The sequence below is a fragment of the Aotus nancymaae genome, unplaced genomic scaffold, assembly GCF_030222135.1.
Source record: "Aotus nancymaae isolate 86718 unplaced genomic scaffold, 86718_ANA_hifiasm-v0.15.2.pri h1tg000036l, whole genome shotgun sequence".
Lineage (NCBI taxonomy): Eukaryota > Metazoa > Chordata > Mammalia > Primates > Aotidae > Aotus > Aotus nancymaae.
In genome coordinates, this window is record NW_026988450.1 from 4,004,368 (window position 1) to 4,027,531 (window position 23,164).

At 42.1% G+C, this 23,164-nt stretch overlaps 1 protein-coding gene and 1 pseudogene across 1 annotated transcript in view; both read right to left on the minus strand.

The window, feature by feature from the left end:
- The window catches only part of PXDNL (peroxidasin like), a 420,144-nt gene that overhangs the window by 325,320 nt on the left and 71,660 nt on the right, over positions 1-23,164 (minus strand). The gene's annotated exons all lie outside the window — the stretch shown is intronic.
- On the minus strand, positions 7,584-10,457 carry LOC105710558 (nuclear receptor coactivator 5-like; annotated as a pseudogene).

Here is a 23,164-nt window from a genome sequence, read left to right on the forward strand (position 1 = left end):
CCATTCAACTATTCAAAGATATTTAGGTTGCTAACAGTTACTTGCTGTTACAAAGATGCCATTAGCAGTCTTGTTCATATTTTCCAGTGTATGTGTGCAAGAATTTATCTAGGTTATGTACCTGAAAAGAAAATTACCTGCTGTAAGTTAGGCATATGTTCGACTTTACTAGTTAAGAACAAATTGTTTCACCGAATGTCTGTTCCAATTCAGGCTCCCAACAGGAGTGTATAACACTTCTCATTGCTCCACGTGGATGACCACACTTGGGGTATTCAAACTTTAATTTTAGCCACTGTGGAGGATGTGAAATATACCTTATTGCTGTTGTAACTTGCATTTTTCTGATTTCTAAGGAGGTTAAGCATTTTTTGGTGGTTTATTGGCCATGAATGTGATCTCTTATATAAAAAGCCTTTTGAATTGTAGTCTCCCTTCTACTCTTTTTCCATTCTTATTGATTTTTAGGAACGTGTATATTCTAGATCTTAATCATTAGTCTGACACATGTGATATATACCCATTTTCTTTATTGGACCTTAATAAACAGCACCTACACATAAACACTTTACACTAAATTATCATCTCAGGGATATGGGAGCCATTCAAGTAATGTGAACTCATGTCCCAAATCCTGTGGGCTGGTTTATGGTTAGGAGTTCTCAGGGAAAAAAAAAAAAAAAAAAAAAAAAAAAAAAAAAAACGTTTTCTCCTTTTTCACTTGGTGATAAGACTAAGACCAGAAAGAATTTGAACTGCCCGCTGGATGAGCCTTTGACTGAGGTTTTCATTCTCTGGCATGGGGTTCTCCACATAACTGAAGGGGGCCCTGAGGGCTGTGACCCACCTTCTTGGAGGCCTCTGCCCCAGGACTCAGTCGCCTCTCTAGGTCCAGGGTCTCTCTTCACCTTAACATTTGAGAATAGCCCTCATTGTTTGCCATGTCTACTGTAAAATTAAAGGGAAGCTCCTGTTACGAGTCTTGTACTGAAAGAGCTCCTTAGGTTACTTGGTCTGGCATATTGCTAATAAAACATCCAAGAAATTAAATTGATGACTAAAGCCACAGGGACAATAACATGATTCATTGTGACAATGAGCTTCGTGGGAAGCATGGTGGTCATCTAAACAGTAATTTTACTGGCTAATTCTGAGGGAGAAGAATGAGGAAGAGAAGGAGGAAGAGAAGGTGGCAATCTCTGTATCAGAAATCACATATTACTTAAATAAGATAAATTAACACAGTGAGATAGCGTGCATAAGAAAGAATATTTTCTATATTAGGAATTCCTTGTTTTACTTAGATTTGTAGTACACTTAAAAAGGAGTGAGTGTGTTTATGCTCTCAGCTAATCGATTTCCATCTTTAATGTCAGCTACAGAGTTCAGCTTATGGCAAAGACAGACCAAATAGTTCAGACAAACCCTCCTGGTGAAAACACTATATATGTGTATGTGTGTGTGTGCATGTGTGTAGATTCTTACATGTACATAGATAGTCATAACTTACTTTTATTTTAATTGCATTTCCAGACAAAATGGAAAGAAAGAATGAGTTAGCAGCAGTATTTAAAAGGATAATGGCTGAGAATTTTCCAAAACTGACAGAAGGCACCAAGATGAATAGGTAAGACTTGGCTAGGCTTGGTGGCTCATGCCTGTAATCCCAGCACTTTGAGAGGCCAAGGTAGGCAGATCACCTGAGGTCAAGAGTTTGAGACCAGCCTGACCAACATGGTGAAATCCTATCTCTACTAAAAATACACAAATTAGCCAGCCATGGTGGTAGGTGCCTGTACTCCCAGTTACTCAAGAGACTGAGGCAGGAGAATACTTGAAGTTGGGAGGTGGAGGACACGGAAGTTGCAGTGAGCCGATATCGTGCCACTGCACTCCAGGCTGGGTGACAAGAGTGAAACTCCGTCTCAAGAAAAAGAAAAATAGTTAAGACTCTTTACCTCCAATATTTCACAGTCTATTTAGATCAATGAGTAAATACATAGTTAAAATACTGGTGTCAAGGGAAGAAGTAGGGAATTCACACAGGAGGAACACCCGATGCAAACTGGAGCCATCAGAAAAGGCTCCCACAGTAGATTTTGCGAGAACTAAAGCACGAAGAGAACTGCTTATTTTAACATACCTATATTTATTTTCATTAAACACCGTAATAATCTGAATTATTATTTTTATCATAATAGTTTTCTAATTATGCAAATGAAAGGATAACAGCATTTAAATAGTAAAGTTGAGTTTACAAGCTGAGCAACAGAAAAACAAATAAAAGAGACTAATTTTTAAGATCTTATCTGAGTTTCAAAGATTGCCTCAGAAAAGCCTAGATGTGTCAAAAATTTAAAATAAATGCCTCTGACAAATCAAACTTCAATATGAGGTTTCTTATGCTCTTCTTTGCTAAGAATGTAATTTTCCCAACTCAGTGAACTTCTTAACAGGACTATCAGACAGACGTCAACCTTTGACTGAGGCTTTGATTCTCAAGCATGGGGGTCTCCATATAACTGCCCACTGAAAGGGGCTCTGCATTTTCAGCAGAAGACTGCTTGTATTCCAATGAGTTCTGCTTTGTGTAGCATTTAAAAGGGGATTGCACCATTACTAAATCTACATAGACTGTTTTACTACTTATGATAGCCTGAAATTTAAACCTAGTTCTCATAAACAAATGTATGAAATAAGCTATTTTAATAATGTGTTATGTATCATGCTCACTTCTAGTAGAACTGAGCATCTCTGGTATTTTCAGTGGTTTGTTTTGCTCTCTCTCTCTCTCTCTCTCTCTCCAGTAGAGTAAATAATCCTTTAATAAAAACAGAGGCAGACATATGACTAGCAGTTCATTATGTGAGGAAATTCACACTTAAACAAGTATGCTTTCAAATATAGAGTCCCTTTTTAAATCTTTTAGAATTTTTAAGCTCTATTGAGATATACTTGATATTTGTATATTTAAAAATGCACTTGATGTATATATTTTGATGTTTGGACATATTCATATACTCATGATACCACAGCCAAGTACTAATAAACGTACGCATCACTTCCACAAATTTCCTTGTGTTCTTTTGTGGTTTCGTTTTTGCTTTGTTTTCCTTGTGATAAGAGCACTTAATATGAGATCTATTATCTTAAAATATTTTGAAGTATACAATACTGATTGTTAACCACAGATACTGTTCTGTACAGCACATCTCTAGAAATTATTTGTCTTGAATAATTGAAATGTCACACCCACTGAGCAACAAATCCCCATTTCTTCCTCCCTACAACCCCTAGCAACCACCATTCTATTCTCTGCTTCTGTGAATTTGACTATTTTAGATTCTTCGTATGAGTGGAGTCATGCAGTATTTGCTCTTCTGTGACTGGCGTATTTCACTTAACATAATATCTTCCAGGTCAGTTTATCTTGTCACGAATAGTAGGATTTCCTTCTCTTTTAAGGCTGAATAATAGTCCACTTGTGTGTGTGTGTACGCATATATATATACACATGCACACACAAATATATATAATATTTTCTTTGTTCATTCAGATGTCCTTGACCTTGACCTTTTGTGTAGCAAAGGTCAATAAATAATTTGCATTGTAAGAACTACATCCGCATGCTGTGATTCATTAAATTAGTAAATATTTCTAAAAGGCCCACTTTGTGCCAGTCTTCTGTACTAGTTCCTGAGAATACATGTCGAGCAACAGAAAGTTTTTGTCCTCTCAAAATTCCGAGTTGAAAAAGAGAAAAACAGGTAAATTAGAGCACGATGAGCACGTTGATAGTGATTCACCAGGAATGGCTGGAACAGAGAAGGGCACCTGCGTCACCCGGGGGCAGGAAGGAGGGGCCCTGGAGCTGGCCTGTCAGCAAGACACCTGGCTCCAGGAAGCCACTGCCTGTAGTCATGTATCTCCTTATCCTCCATGAGCACCTGCTGTTGGCTCCACACAATGAAGGTGAAAAGACAATGGAGCTAAGAAAGCAGACTAAAATAAAAAGAGACCTCTCAGAGAGAAGAATCGTGTGAAAGAAACAGAACCCTTATGAACTTAAATTGTAGGAAACTGTAAAGAACAGAATTGGCATTGCAGAGAAGTACATTAGCAATGTGGAGTATAGAAGAACACAGATATAAAAATCAGAGAGATCATAGATATGGAAGAAAAACAATGAAGGCCCTGTGTAATAATAACAAGAATCCTTGAAGAAGAGAACAGAATCTATAGGAAAGAATGCTCAAAAACATAATAGACTAAAATGTTAAAATGAGAGGAGATCTTAGGTTCAGTTTATACAGAACAAAATTCATGAAAAATAATTAATTGCTAAACCTATGTGGCATAGGATGTTGGTTCAAGTGTTGAAGTTTCAGGTAGGCACTGAAATTCAGGAGAGAGGTCAAAGCTGGAGCCATAAATCTGGGAGTTACTAGCATGTGAATATTTAAACTCTGGGACCAGATGAGATAATTAAGGAGGGGCAACAGGAGAAAAAAGTGATTTGAAATGGCATGCTTGGGGATTCCAGTCTTTGGGATTTAAGCAAAGACGAGTAGCCTGTTAAGGGATGAAGAAGGAGCCCTACTGAGGAAGGGGAAGTGAGTCAAATAGCAGATAAATGTAGAAGTGTGGTAAGCCTCATTAGTAATCAAATAAGTGCAGATTAAACATATCAACTTTGATCAATTGTGTTGGCAAGAATTAGTAAATTTCATTACTGATATCAATTGAAAGTCAAACTTGCAAACGTCATCATAAATTTTGAAGATCTTTTGACCCCAAATTCCATTTTTAAGAATTTATTCTAAGAAACTAAACAGACAAGAGCGCAAGAATGCAAACTCACCATAGTACTGTTTATAATCAGTAAATTACTAAATATCTACAAAGAAATGAAGGGTAAATTAGTTATGGTACACGAACATGGTGGGATTTTATGTAGTCATTAAGATGATGAGGATATCCCTGTACTTAAATATATATGTATATATGTATTACCAATATTATTTACATGATATTCACAATATATTATAAATAAAATATTATTCATAGAATACTATTAAACAAAATTGATTCTAGTTATACAAAGTTTTGCACATATTATCTATGTGAAAATTTGGTCAATATGCAAATATCTACACACATAACAGTCCAGAATGATAGACTCTCAATGTTAATGAGGAGTAGGCATTTTGACGACTTTGACTATAATGTTTATATTATTCCATAAGCATTTTTATGATAACCATATATTGCCTTTTTAGCCAGAGGAGCCAATCGAGTTATTTTAATTTTGAAAAAAGAGGTAAAAATACTTCCTCTCCTCATTCCCCAGCTTCCCCTTTTGGCTGCTCTACTAAGCCCTTTAACTCTACCACCCCCAGTGTAGGGCTCTGAGACGCCACAAAAAATTGATTCTGGAACCAGACAAAATCTGTCTTGCTCTAGATTTTATATTGTACCACTTTTATAGAAACAAATAGATTTCTCCCTCCATTTAAGTGTACATGAAATTCTTTTTAAATTTTTAAAATTTATTTTAACTGACAAGTAAAAATTATACATGTTTATGGTGTACTACATGATGCTTTGATATATGTATATATTCTGAAATGGCTATATCACATTACCTAACAAATCTATTATCTCACATATGTATCAATTTTTTGGGGGGAGTGAGGACATTTAGAATGTACTTTTATAGCAATTTTCAAGTATACGATAAAATGCAAGTAACTATAGTCATCACGTTGTACAATAGATCTCCTGAACTTATTTCTCCTAACAAAAACTTTGTATCGTTTGACCAATCTCTTCCACATACACCACTCTCCTTAGGCCCTGGTAGCTGCCATTCTACTCTCTGCTACTATGAATGAGTCTGACCATTTTTGATCCCACATAGGAGTAAGCTCATGAAGTATTTGTGTTTCCATGCCTGGCTTGTTTCACCTAGCGCAACCACCTCTCAGATTCAAGTGATTTTTTTTTTTTACCTTTTTCATTTTAATCAAAAAGTAATCATTTCATTTTATTTTTATTTATATATTTATTTATTTATTTATTTATTTTTGAGATGGAGTCTCGCTCTGTAGCCCAGGCTGGATGGAGTGCAGTGGCACAATCTTGGCTCACTGCAACCTCTGCCTCCTGGGTCCGGTTCAAGCAATTTTCCTACCTCAGCCTCCCAAGTAGCTGGGATTACAGGCACGAGCCACCATGCCCAGCTAATTTTTGAATTTTTTAGTAGAGACGGGGTTTCACCATTGGCCAGTCTGGTCTTGAACTCCAATTATTTCATTTTATTAACAACACAAGAGTTCCAAAGAGGAAAAAAAAAACACTATATAACACAAACAGGTCAGAACATAAAATGCTGCCATTTGGGAACCTTGAATTTCTCTGCCACTGTCAGGGACTTGGCTGAAGTCACTGCTCTCCCTCTCCCCTTCTAGAGGATCTCGAGACTGTGATCCACAGGGATGTACTAAGCACAATCCCTGAGGAGAGGGCAGCTTCCTGGGGCTCCACTTAGGACCACAGCCGGAAGCCCTCCCTCTTACAATTTCACTTTGGTGCAAAAGTCATGAACAGCCACCTATCTCAAGAACATGTCCAGCTACCAGAAGTCTGACATCAAAGTGGTCCCTACCACCTGCTGCTCAGGAAACAGAACAAGAGTCTAGACGAAAACAAGAGCCTGGGGTTTCGAGCCAAAAGCTCAAAACAAATCACTGAAGAAATGAGTGTTCACGGCCAGAGTCTCAGAATCGACTCCGTGGAAGTGCCGCTGGAGGGGGATGCTGACAGAGCTGGTAGGGGGAAGAATGGTGGGGCCCAGATTCACAGTTTGTGCTAAACTGCTGCTGACTGGAGCGGTTCAGTCCATTGGAGATCTTCCAATGAAATGAAAACCAAAAATAAAAGAGAAAAAAACAAAAAAAAAACAACCTTGGCTCAAACAGAAAAATTCTTTCTTCTGTGGCTGCCATGGCCATTCCTCAACAATCCAGAGTAGCTGATTTATGAATCCTCAAGCAGGCAAACTTGTGGGGTTGGGGGATGATGACACTGTGCCTGCCAAGGCCAGCCGACTTTTCTTTAACTCTAGGCAGGAGTTGCAGGCAGGAGCTTGAGCTCTTGTGGATGTGTTTGAACTGGAAAGACTTGGTAGGTTCACAATGAACAAAGGTGGTAGCTACTGACATGACCGATGCCAAACGCGGCCAGCTGGGCCTGGCTCCAAATCCGGTAGACAGAGGGACTGGACCGGAGAAACCCCATCAGACATAAGCCCAGACACCTGTACTGCACAAGTGACCCCGGAGATACTTATTTTCTACAAAATCCAAAAAACAAAACAAAATACAGCCCCAAATGCAGCATAAACTTGGTAAGGAATAAGCAACACAGCCTCGGGCAGGAGAGAGAGCAGGTGGTAGAAACTGATGACACTCGATGAAGACCTGGAGAATGCAAAGAATATCCTCCAAACAACTCTATTTAGAACGCAGTAGGTGGGAGGAGGCCAGGGGATGAGGGACTGGGGATAGTTGAAAGGTTTAGCCTCAGTAATGCCTCTGGTAAGATCCCATCCTGTGGCTGCCCCGTCTGTGCTGTGGTCTGGCTAACCAGCTGGGAGAGAGCAGGGCCACTCTGGATCAGGGTATCCAGAGCCTTCTGTACACTTGGATTGTCAAAGTTGACACCTGTGGAAGACACAGGCCACTGGCTAGCCATGGTGTTAGCAGGTGCCAGGCAACTGGAAGATTGGCCAAAAAGCCCTTGGGAAGGAGCCCCAGGTCTGGGGCCCATGTTCTGAGCAGATCCTCCCTGTCCCAAAATGCTTGGAGGCTGATTGCCAAAGGCCTGTGATCTTTGCGGAGGCTGGCTGTTTGCTGCTGTGGAAAAATTCTGGTTCCGGGTGTTTCCGGCAGCATCTGAGGGGGATGTAGAGCTGCTATTGGCCACCACTGTACCACTACTGAAGAGGCTGAGGATTTTGGCCTGAAGCTCTTGCTGGGAGGTGGGGAGTGCAGATGGAGTGGGTGTAGCAGAGGGGAGCACGTGGCTGTTCTGGAGCGGTTGGGAGCCTGGCCGTGTCTTCAGTGAGGCACCCGAGGTTGCCCGAGTCGTTGGCAGGAAATCGGGCCAGGCAGAGAGTCGGTGCTGCTCCTCATCAGCCGCTCCTTCTGCTCTCGCAGGTAGTTGCTGACCTTCTCAGTCTCTTTGGCACCTGTTGTCTGCCAGCAGGCTGATGAGGCGCTGGATGGCTGGAGGGTGGCCCCGCGCACTCCCTCCTCAGGGCCTCCTCTCTTTTTCCTGCAGGATGGCTTCATCTTGGCTGCCTGTCTGGCAATCTCTTCACGTTCCTTCTCCCGGCACTCATTCTTGTAACACTCATAACTTCTGGCCACCAGCACCATGGCGTCTGCCTGGGGCGTGTCACGATGCTCTTGCGGGGTTCCAAACATGATGTTGGCAGCGCAGGAGCGGTGAATCTGGCATTGCTGGGTGATGACAATAGCAAAAGGGGAACCTCCCCTGCTAACATTCTCCAAGGCTTGTGACAATGACACCTCTGTGTTGAGGAGGGTCAAGTCCACTACCACGCCCAGGTCTCACAGCTTCCGCCCCACAGACTCAGCATAGCCTTTTGTCTGTTGACCACAATCACAGAACAATCGACGGGCCTTTCGGCATCAAAGTGTCTCTGAATCTCCTCAAAATATTGACGATAAAGCTTTTCTCTATGCTGTTCCTCATGTTTCAAACGCTCTTTTGCACGAGACTGACTTTCTGGGCCTAGAGCACCTCGTCCATCCAAGCTCTCTCTCTAACAGTCAAAATAAGACTCATCCTGCAGGTATCGGTCATAAGAGCCCTCTCTCCTGTACACAGGATCTCAGGAGTCTCTCATGTCTCTGTATCTGTCGTACATGGGGTCTCGCTGATCTAGAAAATTCCTAGAGTCTCTTAGATCACAAAAGTCCCTAAGATCCCTCATGTCGCAAACATCGCGCATACTCCTGCTGTCTCTGTGATCCCACAAGTCTCGGGGGTCTCGAATGTCTCTGCTGTCCCGGGCATCCTGGACATTTCTGCCAGCCCTGGGCTTTCTCCTTGGACTTCCCCGAACTGGGGATCGATCCCGCCTTGAATCTCGACTGTCTCCAAAGCCATAAGGACCCATGAAACATAGAGTGGCCATTCTCTCCTGTAAGTAGGTAACAACACACAGGTGTTTTTGTCCAAAAGCAGGACAGCTCTATGTCATGCGTAATGCTCAGTTAGTTGGGTTCCCAAGTGGAGCCACCCGGACAGACGAGGGTTCAGTACATGCAGCACAGTCCAGTTCACTGTAGGAAATGCAGCTCACTGGGGTATGTAATTTAGGTATGCTTCTGGGGAAAACTGGCTTTTTTAACATAGAGGCAAGGCGAAATCCATTAATCCACTTGGGCCTTGAAGAGACACTAGATATGAAATACATCATTTGTATGAAATACATCATATCTGTCTGCCCTCTAAACAAAACTGCTTCCATTTGTGTGCTGTTATGGGGCCAGAACACTTGAATACAATATCCTTATTTTTGGTGTAAATGGTAACACTAATAAAGCTCTTCTTTGAGAGAAGGGACCAATTTGTATCTTGAGGGAACACGCCAGGATTACCTCTTTTGTATACACTGGAAGGAAGAATATATTGGGAAAACACCCTTGATTTCCATGAAAGCTAAGAAAAAGGGAGGCTTTCCAGAGGGGGAGTGTTTTGCCCTTTTTATTTCGCCTCAAACAGGTAACCCAAGTATGTGAGCAAACCGGAGATCTGCAGCACAGGCACAGCAGCAATCTCTCCAGCAGCACTTTCCGTAAACCCGGGTTAACATATGGACCGGCAGGCATTTGGAATGAAGAGTCGAATCACTGCCCACTGCAGTGCAGCAGGGCATACACCGACTCTGGGGCACTCCTTCTGCTCTGGAGGCTCCCATCGACACGTGAGCCGGGAACCGACAGAGGTTTATCCTCTTCCAATCGCCTGCAACTCATGCCGCAAGCTGAACTTGCTGGATTTGCCACTGAAAACACAAAGCTTCCTCTGTATCTCCTGATGTATGTTTTAAAAAAGCAGCAAGGCCCTTCACACAAGGTTCACGTTCTTATCGTTTGCTTGAGCGTTTCACTTAGGGGGAAGAAAAGACCTTTGGTGTAGGAAGCTGGGCTTAACTCCCCAGAGCCCAACTCTCCCCAGGTAACTCACGGCTTCAGGGTACTTCACCTTCGTGTGGGGCTGGGTCTTGATGGAGCCGTATTCATATTTCTTCTTTCTGCTGCCTTATTAATATTGCTACCAGCGCAGCGGGCTCCCGGCCGCTCCTTTGCCTCAGGCCTGCCGCTGCCACCTCCTCCTCGGCCCACCTGCCCGCCATAGGACAAAGGTGCCACCAACTGACCGGCGCCTCCTGAGTATCTGGGATTACAGGCGTCCACCAATATGCCCGGCAAATTTTTATAATTTTAGTAGAGACAGGGTTTTGCCATGTTGGTCAGGGTGGTCTCAAACTCCTGAACTCGAGTGATTCACCTGCCTCACCCTCCCAAAGTACTAAGATTATAGGCATGAGCCACCACACCCAGCCAAAATTATCTCTTGAACACATCAATGCATTGTGATTTTTTTGCTTCAGTTATACATATGGCTTGTCTTCAGATTATAAGCATTATAAAGATCTAATACAGTTGAGAGTTTGTCCTGAAGCTCCAGAATTATGAAAAAGAAATAATACATGGTTGGGAACCAGAGAGCTATGAGTTCTAAGTTCTACATGTGCTCTATTCTCCAACTACTTTTGTCAACTTACTTTTGGTAGGTGACTTTGTTCTGTTAAGGGACTTTGTATTCTATAATTTCCAAATGGAAATGCTGGCCTAGACCACTGTTTCCAAAAGTATATATGTATGTATATATGTATAAACAAATATATCTATATATATGTAGTATACAGTTAATTTTAAGATGTCAAAAAAAATACTTGTAGCTATCTAATTTTCATTAGGCACATCTGGCTGCCTTTACCTTATTCTCATTTTTCTTTTTATGCAGCATTTATTGTTACTGAAACACCAGGGGTTTGTTCTAGGTCCTGCTCCTGGCAGCACAGAAAGCCAATCACTGAGACGAGGAGTATTGCTGAAGAAGAAAGTTTACTTGGGTACTGCAGCCCCAGGATATGGGAATTCAGTCTCAAATCCATCTCCCTGATTGACTAAAACTAGGGGTTTAAATAGCAGGGAAGAAATGTAACAATATATAAGAAAGGAACTAGGGGAGAGGCAAGGAAGCAATTATGAGGAATGAGGAGTCAGGCATCTCACTGTCTGGGTGTAACCTGGTAATTTTTTTTTTTTTTAAGAGATCTGAAGGTCATTTTCTGAGGAAAGAACTTGGATAAAACAAATGTAAATTTCAAGCTTTAAGACCAAAAGGGTCCGTTTATCCAAAAAAAAAAAAAAAAAAAACTACCTATGGTACTACTGGGTTGATTTCAGCTAATTTTCATTAGGCACATCTGACTGCTTTTATGCTACTTTCATTTTCTTTTATGTAGCATTCATTACCATCTGAAATACTATAGCATATGCCTATTTACTATGTTTCTAATGTATTTTTTTCTCTCTCTCTATCTGCTAAAATGTAAGCCTAATGAAGGCAGTAATTTTTCTGTTTAACTCACTCATATCCCAAGCACCTAAAATCATGCCTGGGACATAGTAATCACTTAATAAACATCTGTTAAATAAGTATTTAGACATTGATCATCTGTGTCAAAGTTAATGTAAACAGACAACCTTAGCTCTTATAGTATAAGAAAAATATAATGATTTTAGCTTCTATAGTGTAAGAAAAAAATAGTCTACATTCTATGGCACATTTTACAGACAAGTCTAGATTAGACACAATGCTCAGGAAACTGTATAATTGGGTTTATTGAATTCCTGGCAACTGTTAAAATATTCCTTTTAAACTGCTGTTTTGAAAATTTTTCTAATACCTTATGATTAATGAGTAATAAAAATGACATTTTTTTCAATTATTCATAATTTTGCAGTCTCAGAGCATTCGTTCTAAACATTATTTCTCATTATGCAACAATAAACCACAGAAATAAAAAGTCTGGAAGGCTAAGCTGAAAGGGTACTCATCACAATTAAATCTCTAATGTGAGCTAATTTTAAGGTTATTTTTATCTTTCTCCTAAAAATGTGAGTCAATCAACATTGTGCTTAACTAGTATTTGGAGTTTAAATGTGTCTAGCTATTTCTAAATGACTTAATATAAAAAGCATTAACTTAAAACAAGCACACATTTTTTAATCTTTAGAAAATCATGTTAGATAAACTTGAACTTAAGGAAGTATTTATAATATCAGCTTGCTGCTGTGCAAAGGCATAGCTGCCCTAAGGCTAAATACATAGAAAGTTTCACCTGAAATAGTTAGCACCACAAGGCATTCCTTATTCAGGTTTGATATGCCTATCTTTTTTTAAATAAAGGAAATTTAAATTCCTAGGCAGTCTTATCAGAAGCAGCAACTGGCTAAATGTAGCATGATTATATAACCTGGCATTCAAACAAGGACACTTGAGAATGGAATGAAATACCTCCACCCATCACCCAGAAACACAGCCTCTGTCACCCACCCCAGCTGAACAGGCGAGGCTGCCTAGCACTGTCCTCACACCTCTTTAAGTCAGTTTCTATCAAGTAATCTGAAGATAAAACCAAAGGCCTGTGTATATTAAGGGCCAATTGTTTAACCACAAAAAATTCATTAAGCGTAAATTAATACTCTAAAAGACTTGGTTAGTCAAAACAAGCTTTATTCTTTTGTCATCCAAGTAAAAAAAAAAAAATCCATGAAGAAATAAAGTGCTTACCATGAAGATAGATGCATTTTTTTAAGGAATCATTTGTAGTATAAGAAGAGCGGATTAGCAAAATCTGATTTACTATTACAGGCCTTTAATCTCAATTAGGGTTGAAATGTATTCTCAAAAGATAATAGATGATAGATCCAAGCAAAATAGTCACTTGTTTTATTGAAATAAAAGTGAACTATAAAAAAAGAGCCACAATCTTACCTTTCCTCCATATCACTTTAATTCTCTACACATTTATGTTTGAAAAAACCATGTAATAAAAGCATAAATTGTTTTTTGGAGTTTTCAAATGTAGAAAATTGTACATAATAACAAGAGCCAGTAATTTTTATCACCCTGAAATGCTTTTTAAAGCTATTCAAAATGGATCGTACATTGAGTTCAACTCCTTTTTAAGATTAGAATACTGTAACAAGTAAAATTAAGTCATCCCTAATGATTATAGCATAAATTGGCCACATTATGTATAATGTTATCCTCTAGGCCTTGTATTTTTAACAAATATGCCCACACTCTGTGCACCCAGATTCTCTCTTCTGCTGCATGGAAGGATGACTTATCATTGGCTACTTTGCACTTTAATGAATTCAAGACCTCATTTCACTGATTTAGTAATATTGCAGCGCTATTATCCACCATCTTCATTTTATAGCGCTGAGGAATAGCATTCTATTACCACCACACTGTTGGCCATATAAATACATCTAGAGCAAACAGACACTTCAATCATTCTGGGAAACTGTCTGTGCCTTTTTTTTTTATGGCTCAGTGGAGAAAAAAAAGATCTGGGGGGTATAATATTGTGGAAAATGTTTAAGTTTAAATATTGAGATTGTTAAAAATTGATCTCCTATTACCTGTTGCTATTCTGAAAGCATTCGAACATCAGGAAGGTATAACATTTTCACACAGAGAACAGTTCAGAGGAGAAGATAACAGTCCAAAGGGAAAATAAATGACAAGAGGGGAAGAGAAATAGTAACGCAGGTATATGTTCCATTGCACCATTTTGTAAGGTAAAGCAAATCTCCTGAATGGACACACGAAACACCTTTCCATTCAGACACCTTTTTGCTTTGGTATTATCCTCTGCATTCCCACTCAACTTACAGATTCAAAAGCTGCAATTGTCTTTTTTCAAGGAAACAAAGCCAACATTACTGAGTTGTTAATATTCTTCCCTCTACCAAAGAATAAATCATAAGTGCCATAAAGAGAGCATGGCCAACCTCTCCAGGGGCAAAATGAAAGCCCCTAATCAGCTTCCACTATGGGGAATATCATGAGAGCAGCATTAGTTGCCAGTAATTTTTGCCATTTTCCTCAGCTCTTTAAAAGGCCTCCAATGTTACCTAAAAGATACATCTTAAATGTAGTATATATCTGATAAGGGATTAATATCCAAAGCATCTTTTAAAACTCTGACAACTCAACAACAAAAGACAAGCAACCCAATTCAGAAATAAATGAAGGACTCGAATAGGCATTTCTTCAAAGAAGACATACAAAGCGCCAAAAAGAATATGAAAAGATGCTCGACATCACTGATCATCAGGAAAATGCAAATTGAAAGCCTGATAAGATATAGCTGATTTTGAATGGCAAAGCAGAAGAGGTGATAGATTGAGTTAGCTCCAGAAAGACATGGCTAGCCGTCAGCAAAGCAGAGACTTGAACTCCGACTGACTCCACCGAACACAATTTTAATCACTACACTAAGCAGTAGAGAAGAATGAAAAAAATGACTTTTGAGTCAGACACTTTAGGTTTGAATATCAGTCGTGCCATTTACTAGCTAAGTGATTGAGGAAAGTATTGACTTCTATGATTCTTAGCTTCTCCAACTATATAAACAAGCACCTCACTGACTTCCTGCAGCAGAACATAACAAAACAGCAACAGGCAGCCCAGCACCTGCCATGTGAGGGGCTCTGCAAACGCTACACTAGAACTAGTGTATTCACCCTCCAGAGATCCTCATGACTACAGGGCGGGGTTTCAAGTCAAGTTGATGGTGCAGAGGTAGCAGGCGTCAGCTGACTCAGGAGGTATGGTAACCCGAGGCTGGGCAGACTTCGTTGCTTTGACTATTGGTTCTTCTGACTACAACTGACTGTTTTATCTGTGCTGCCTTTGTTTCTTGTCAGGCAAAGTAAGTGACAGTACCTGACACTTCAACAGGAATTTTTTTTTTAATGCCATTTAGTCCACTTGGAAGAATCTTACAATATGCAGATTTAAATTCAAGAGTTTCCCTCTACCCTTTTGACTTACAGATACGGATGCTGTACTGTGATTGCTCAGCCACAGACTGGCTTGACACCTACAGATCTCTCATGAAAAGTTATAGTCACGCCCTCTACTGACAGTAACTGACACCCCACAATGAAACTCCATGGAGAGATTCAGTCATTCATCAATGTCAGAAACAAAATTCCACGTGCGTGCCTGCTTTCAAAACACTGAATTCCCATCTGGCAAGGTCCTAATGAACAAAGGAAAGATCTATGTTTAGTGAAGCAATTCTCTTTTGGTAGATATTTCTTGACAGCTGTGCCTCGGGGCCATTGCCATTCTGGCCACCTTGCTACACCTTCAAAAAGACAAAAATCCCAAAACAATCAAGTATTCAAATGTTCAAGTGCACAATGCATAAATTCTCCTTTTCCTCATCCTGATTCCATGGAATGAGATTAACTTTCAATCAAGGTAGTTGAGGGGAGGTGTAGTTAACTAATTTCACTTTATGCTATGTATTTTTGTAATCTACTGCATTCTTGCTGTGGAACAAGTCTGAACCAATGAAAACCAAATGTGCCTTTAGCAAGGAAAAGGCCCTGTGAGAGCTAAAATACATTTTAGAATCTGTAAGCATAACAGTGTAGGAATTCCAAATGTGTGCCATGATTTTCTCCAGATTACTTTTTGCGTATCTAATTCATATTTCAGAAAGTAAATGATAATATGGGGAAGTAAAAAATGAGAGAAGAAAACAGCAGCAGCAGTGGACCTACACCGGGCATCCCCAAAGGCAGGTGGAAAACGATTGCACCTGTAGCTCCCGTGATTGTCAGGAGGAGGAGAGAAGGCTTCCTCGGGCCCCTCACAGTGAGCAACGAGAAGAGATGCAGGAATTTTCAAAAGGCAAGATTCTAATCACTGCCCTAAGATGTGTAAATCCAAGTACTCTTTTGTTGTTGTTTTTTGTTCTACCTATCAGGAACGGTTTGGGCTGCAAATAACAGAAAATCCTAATCGGGCCCAAACCCATGAGCTATTTGCACCATACTAGACCAGGGGAGGCTGCCTAGGTGGCTGCAGTAGCTTGGGATTGTCAACGGGGACAACCTTTGTGCTTTGTTACCCTTAGCATATGGTCTTCACACTCCTCGTGACAAAATGACTTTTGTTTTTACCAGTGGGAATGAGAAAGAAGAGACTTACCAACTTTATCTGTCTCTCCCTTTTAAAAAGATGCCCTTGATTCCGGCTCATACAGACATCTTGTAACAGTATAGTTTCCCTGAAAGCAGAGCCTGAGATAAAGACATAGCTGCAGGGAGTTTATCTGGGAGTGTGATCCCAGGGAGCAGGTGTGAGGAATGAAGAAAGCTGGAAAGAGCGAAAAACCAATCTAAGGACACATTCTCCAGTTGGCCAGCACCATACATGACTTGCAAAAGAACTTCTGCGGAGTCTTCCAAATGCCTCTCAGAACTTAGAGCTGGTGGAGAAAAGGGGACACATCTGTCTGTTGCGGCCATCCGCAGTCGGTCACAGGTGCTCTGTGAGTGCTAACATCCCACGTCCCTAGTGTGGGCTTCCCATGGTGCAGGATCTGAGAAGCGCTCCAGCAGAAAATGAAAGACATGACCTGGACTGGAAGCCGGGCAAGCTGCCAGGTTGCTCCCACATAATCAGTGCTTGTGCATGACCAGAGACCACAGGGCAGCTGGAATCAGAGGAGAGGCTCAGGGAAGAGGAAACAGTGCCTATGAGTGGGGCCAGGATAGGCCTCACTGGCCAGACCTTTTAGGCCTCTGCAGCAGCAGCAGCAGGAGAGAAGATGACTATTTGTGGTCAGGCAATGTTGCCTTGGAGGGTTCTGCTGGAAAAATGGAAGGAGAATGGATGCTGGGCAAGCCACTGCCAGAGTCAGCCGCCACTCCCTTGCTAATCATAAGGGGGGTTTCCAAAAACTTACAGTCACCTAAAAGCAAAGTGAGAGTCATAGTGAATATGTTTTCTTTTAAACTGTTGTCCTTTGAGCAAATGAGCTAGAAGTTTTTTTTGTTTTTTTTTCTTTTTCTTTTTCTTTTTCTTCTTTTTTAATTTTTTTTTCTTTATAGAAAGATGGAGTTTCACAATGTTGGTCAGGCTGGTCTTGAACTCCCGACCTCAGGTGATGCTCCCGCCTTGGCCTTCAAAGTGCTTGGATTACAGGTATGAGCCACCATGCCTGATCAGTTTTTTTTTGTTTAAATTGTTACAACTACTGCTAAATTCTTCTCTAAGTAAGAGAAGCAGAGAGCAGTCACCACTCCTCTTAAATGGCTTTCTTTTGATAACAGTGTAGGACACCTACACTGCCTTAGGAGGCAGGCCTGGTTGAAGGAACAGGAGCATACGCGAGGACACAGGGAGGAAAGCAAGGCCTGGGATTGACTGTCCCAAGCGGACCTCGACACCACCGCCACAGGCAGCCTTAGGAGTCTGGAAGGAAGGAGCCCACCTTCCATGTTGGGGCCAGGGTCTGGGGTGGAGGAGCTGGGCGATTGTGCGGGACTGCCATCTTTAGCCCTGGACCCAGCAGGGAGGCTCTCCACCCTTTAGTGAGTGACAAGGGTCGGGAGCACCAATGTCTTTGGCTGCACTGGAGGTTGGGTGGAAAAAGTAGAAGTTATCTGTAATTCAATTATGCACACATTTTCCAGCATTCGTCTTTTTGGTTTTCTTCTCAGTAAAGACAGTAGCCTTCCAAAGTGAACCAAGAAATATCAACCACAGCTCAAACTTCATAGTTTGCCTCTAACTGCATTTTCATGCATTGCCCTAAAAAGGCACACTTCTCCTGCTTACTAGTCACATTTGCTTATAGTTTTCATAGAATTCTTTTGAAAAGTGTGCTGTGACAGCTCTTTCCCTGTGCTATAAAACTCAAAGACGGACACATCTGCTGGAAGTAGCTCATTTCACAATTTCCACTGCGACAACTCGCATGCCCCCCGAGGACCGCCTCTTGCCACCTCTGTGATGTACTGGGGTACACTCACGCTGGTCATCTGCACAAGCTGCTCCGCTGACTTTGTACTTTAAAAGCTGGATATGTGCAGCTCAGCAGGATCCTGAACTTGTCCTTTGTGTTAAAAACTCAGACTTCCTGAGCTTGGGGGAAGTTTTATACAGAAGCAAATTGTTCTTTAAAAACAACTTGTATGACATTGTATTCTTTCTGTCTGAACTGGTTTTTTTTTTTTTAATCTATGTTTAATACTCAGCAATTTTTTATGACGCTTTGAAAATTTTTTTTGGAAGGGGTTTCATTCATTTTTACTTTTCCAACTTCCTACTTTACTAGTCAGCTGGTATTTGTAAATAGATACTATTTATAAATTAGACTTATTGGCATAAGCATGGTGTTATTTGTATGAATTGCATGTGCATAAGTATGTTCTTTTTTGAGAATTTATACATTTTTTTTAATTTTTGTTAAGCAAAATTTTAAAAAGAAGTGTACTGTCCATTCTGTATTTTGGGTATTTTATGAGCAGCATATAGATGAAGTCTCACTTGAATAATCCCTAAATTCAAGTGACACGAATTTAATCAACTCTTGAAAATTGGGTATGTTTCTCACTTCCTACCTGGATATTTTGGTGAAACATCTGGGGGACCGACACCATCACCTTTACGGCAGAATAAACTTGTGTGCGCAGTCAGCTGGTGCTCACGGCGCCTTTCCCTCATTCTGCCAGCTCCCCACGTGCTCATGGCGCCTTTCCCTCATTCTGTCAGCTCCCCATGTGCTCACAGCACCTTTCCCTCATTCTGCCAGCTCCCCACGTGCTCACGGCGCCTTTCCCTCGTGCTGCCAGCTCCCCGCCAGGCCCCGCGCAGGTTTCTGCCTCAGCCCATGAAGGCAAGATGAGAGCAAGTGTTCACTACTTCAGGCACAACAAAGGAAACTCTGCAGGCTGACACGGATGCTCCCTCGCATGCAAGGAAAGTCTCATTTTCCTCCCAAAGCTGTCCCGCTATGGCCCCAGGATATCTGTGGCTCTTCTGGGTGGTGCCAGGGAGGGAGCTGAAGCGCTGTCTCAGAGGCTGCAGAGCCAGAGAAGGAGCCCTCAGAGCTCCCTTGCTGAACCCCGGGACTCAGAGCTTACGCTCCAGGTTGAGCTTCAACCTGCAGACAACCTTCAAAGGGCAGACCAGCACCCCAGAATCAAGGATGGACGAAAGTGAGGCTGGCACTGAAAACGAGCAGGAACCATGAAAGATAAAAGACGCTTCACACTCAAGAACTCACTTCTTTTTTTTTAATTAGACAAAGAGCTCTATTAATCTTCGTTTCAAACTTTATTCCCAGGTTTCTTCAGCTTAATTAGCTGCAAAGAATGAATTGTGTATAAGCAAAAACTAAAAACAGCCACAGTATCCAAGGGACTTGGCCTTAAAAATATTAGAGATCTAGATTTTATGAGATCCATAAACAAAACAATTTTGAAAAGCAGTCGTAATACAAAATAGCAGCTCCCAGTAACTTCTGCAACTTCCATTTTCTTTAGAAGTTGACTCAATTCAGTTCGCCTCATTCTTGGAAGCCTCATCAAAATTCTCCACAAGATCGGAAACTTCATTATCATCATCATCCTCCGCTCCAGAAGCAAGTGGTCCTTTTCCATCCACAGATAGTTCGGCAGAGCTCCAGCCAGTCTCCTTAAACTAGTCGGACTGTCTGCACCAAGCTGGTTTTCGATGCTGGTAGCATTTCTTTCAGCAGCTTTGTTCCAGCGTGGCCTGTCATGGTGAAAGTGTTCCCAGAGATACCTGACCTTTAGGGTCGCTAAAGTGGATTGCTGTTCATTGGTTTGTAAATATATTCACTTCTTCAGTACCAGAGATAGTGTTTACCCCTAACTTCTTGAAGGAGAGCTGAAGTTTTTGATAATCTGCTGCAGCTGTTCTAGGAACCACCTTCATCCTTCTGCGAGCAGATCCTTTCTCATCAATGCACACTGGTGCCTGCGGTCTGCTGAGCTTTCCCTGATTCAAGATTGTTTCTTTCAACTTTGGAGAGGAAAAGGGGAAGCAAGGGTGACTAGTGAAACAGGAGAATTCCCTGACCCAATTTGCAGGACTTGCAACAGGGGTGTGGTTTGTCTTTTCGGCCACGGTGCTCACTCCAACCCCTTATGGGACAGGGAGCACACAGATGGGCAGGTGTAGGAGCCAGGGCAAGAAGTTAACTTAGAGAAAACAGGAATGTGGTAGAGCAAACAAAAATTGAGAATCAAATGGACCCGGATTCAAATCCAGACTCTAATTTACTATTTCTAATTTATCTATGCCTTGCAGATACAGATGAGAAAAGGAGAAAACAAAACTAAAACCAGACTCAGACTCTGGCTTCCCAGACCCGCGCCCTATCGGGTGAAAGCAACACTAGACAGGCAGTCCCGCAAGGGCAATGTCAGCCTCAAGCAACCCCTGAGCCAACCAACTACCCTAATCCGGAAGGTTAGGAAAGGCTCTGCTGTGGCCCAGATGGAGAGAAGTCCATCAAGGAGAGAAACACATTGTGTGCAGTTCGTCAGTCACAGAGACCTGGGAGGGCCCCACTGCAAGAGCAGTTCAGGGTCTCCGCAGCAGGGAGCAGGGCAACAGGGAGTGACTTGTGGAAGGCGGGCCCGGGGCTGGGGGAGCACCAGCAGGTCGACAAAGGCCCTCTGAGCCAGGTGGGGCTGCTTCCTAAGGGCAGTAGGCAGCCACTGAAAGCATTAGGCAGGGAGGGAGCATGATCAGGCTTGCCTTTATAGAAAGTTTACTTTTGTTGACAATGAGAGGACTGCATCGGAAACAGTAAAACTGGTAGCAGGGACTCCAGCGGGAGCCACTTGGAATACCCCAGGAGAGAGATGATCTGCACCTGAACCAGAGGACCGCGAGGCAGGCAGAGCAGAGAGGAAATAAGATGGAGGAGTGTCAGGGTTGAATTGAATAGGGGTGGAGGGTGCAGAAAAGGGAAGAGGGAGGCACCGAGCAGGACAGGCCTCTCTTGGCTGTCAGGGACCAGGGATGGGGGTGGGGTGCTACTCCCAGAGCAGTGGTCTGTCTAAGAAAGGAGCAGGTTAGGAGGGGGTTGGAGACTGCTGGCCAGAGCTCAGCAGAGTCTGGGGCTAGAATGGCTATTTAGGGAATCTCTGCAAGATTGTTAACTGATGGCACGCGAGTAGAGGAGGCCGCAAGGGAGTGTATAAGAAAGGATCCTGGAGGACAGGCGCATAAGGAACAGCTGCATTTAAGAGCAGGCAGAGGAAGAGGTGTCACCAAAGGAGATCGGGAAGTGCGCCAGGGGCTGCTGGAGAACAGAGACCCCACCGTCGCAGTTTCGGGTCTCCAAACAAGGCGTGAGACTACAGAGGGCTCTCTCATGTACGTTAGCTGCTGCTGGCCACGTGACACTGCAGAAGACAAGGAAAAATCAGATCTCGGGAAGAGCATACTCGAGGGAACCTGACGTTGTGTTTACCTGTGGAGGGTGTTCCTGCCCTTCAAGAGTAGACCACTGTGAGCCACCACGAATAGTTCTTCTTAGTCCGTAAAATGCCATGGACACCACTAGCAAAGTCCACCGTAGGCAGAGGTGAGTGACGGGCTTTGTGTGGGTCGCCCCAGCCCTGTGGAAGCTGGCTTAGCCCAGATGAGACCTGAAATAGCCTGGAAGCTCTCAGCCCCCCGTCCATTCTTTTTATCATCTGCGGATCCCCTGCCCTTTCCTTGAGAGTGCCATGAGTTCTACTGCCTTTCTCAGCAATCACTAAAATTCATGTGTGTTTCAGTTCACCCCAGCCTAGCTCTCCTCCAGGAACCACCCCCTAATTGTTCCCCTCACCCAGGAGCCAGGATCCTCTAACTCTCACCAACTTCATCTATTCTCTTTGGACAGTTAATTTTTTTTTTTTTTTTTTTTTTGAGATAGCCCAAGCTAGAGTGTAGTGGCACCATTATAGCTCTCTGCAGGTTTGAACTCCAGATGTTTATTACTAATTTCTGTCTGTATTTGGTGTCTTTTCTATTCAACTGTGTAGTAAGTGCTGAGGACACGGTCCTTTTAAGGGTTTTCTGCACCCACGATGCTTACAGCAACATCTAGAAAGTCTCAGACCTTCCATAAATATTTGTTGACAATCAACAACAGCTCCATCCTCATCCCCATGGCACCATGTCCGTCGGTCACAGAAAGAATAGGACATTTGCCACAGTGGCAAGCGTGTCGGTGCTTTTGTCTTTCCCATTGCAAGAAGTAAGAGCATTAGAAGTAAAAGCTATCATTTTATTAGTAGTGCTTGAAGAAATCTGAGTAAACTGATTGAAAATTCTATTTATTTTTGTAAATGTGTTTTTAACACTACCTATTTTATTTTCTTTGATCATCCTAGCTACAAAATAAAAATAGCACTTCCAAAATAGAAGACTTCTATAATAAGAACACATTCAGGGGCAGAGTGTTCTCGTTCCTTCCTGAGTGCATTGTCCTGGCCTCCACCATGGAAGAAGGAGAACATCTCCTACCTCAGGCCCCTGAAGCACCTCATTCCATTAGCTGTCGGCTTGTCAAATCTGTATCACCAAGCACTCCCAGGCATGAATTATAAGTCCTAGGAGAGGGGGAACAACTGAAGAACATTTGATTGGGGATAGAACCCAGTTCCCTTTAGTAAGACACCTTAAGGCATTTTGCATTCTGCAAGGGCGGATAATAAATAGTCAACAGGCAAATATTCACACACAGCTAAGACACAGGTCGTCTTATACGTGTAAGCTGATTTTACGGGCTCTAATTTTTCAAAAACTTTGCTTCACTCGGCTTAAGTGTTACCACTGACCATTTCAACAACACTGGCCTTTATGTTTTGGCTCAGTCATTAATTATCCATGTAACCTTGGTGAAATCACTTCGATCTCTCAACTTCAGCTT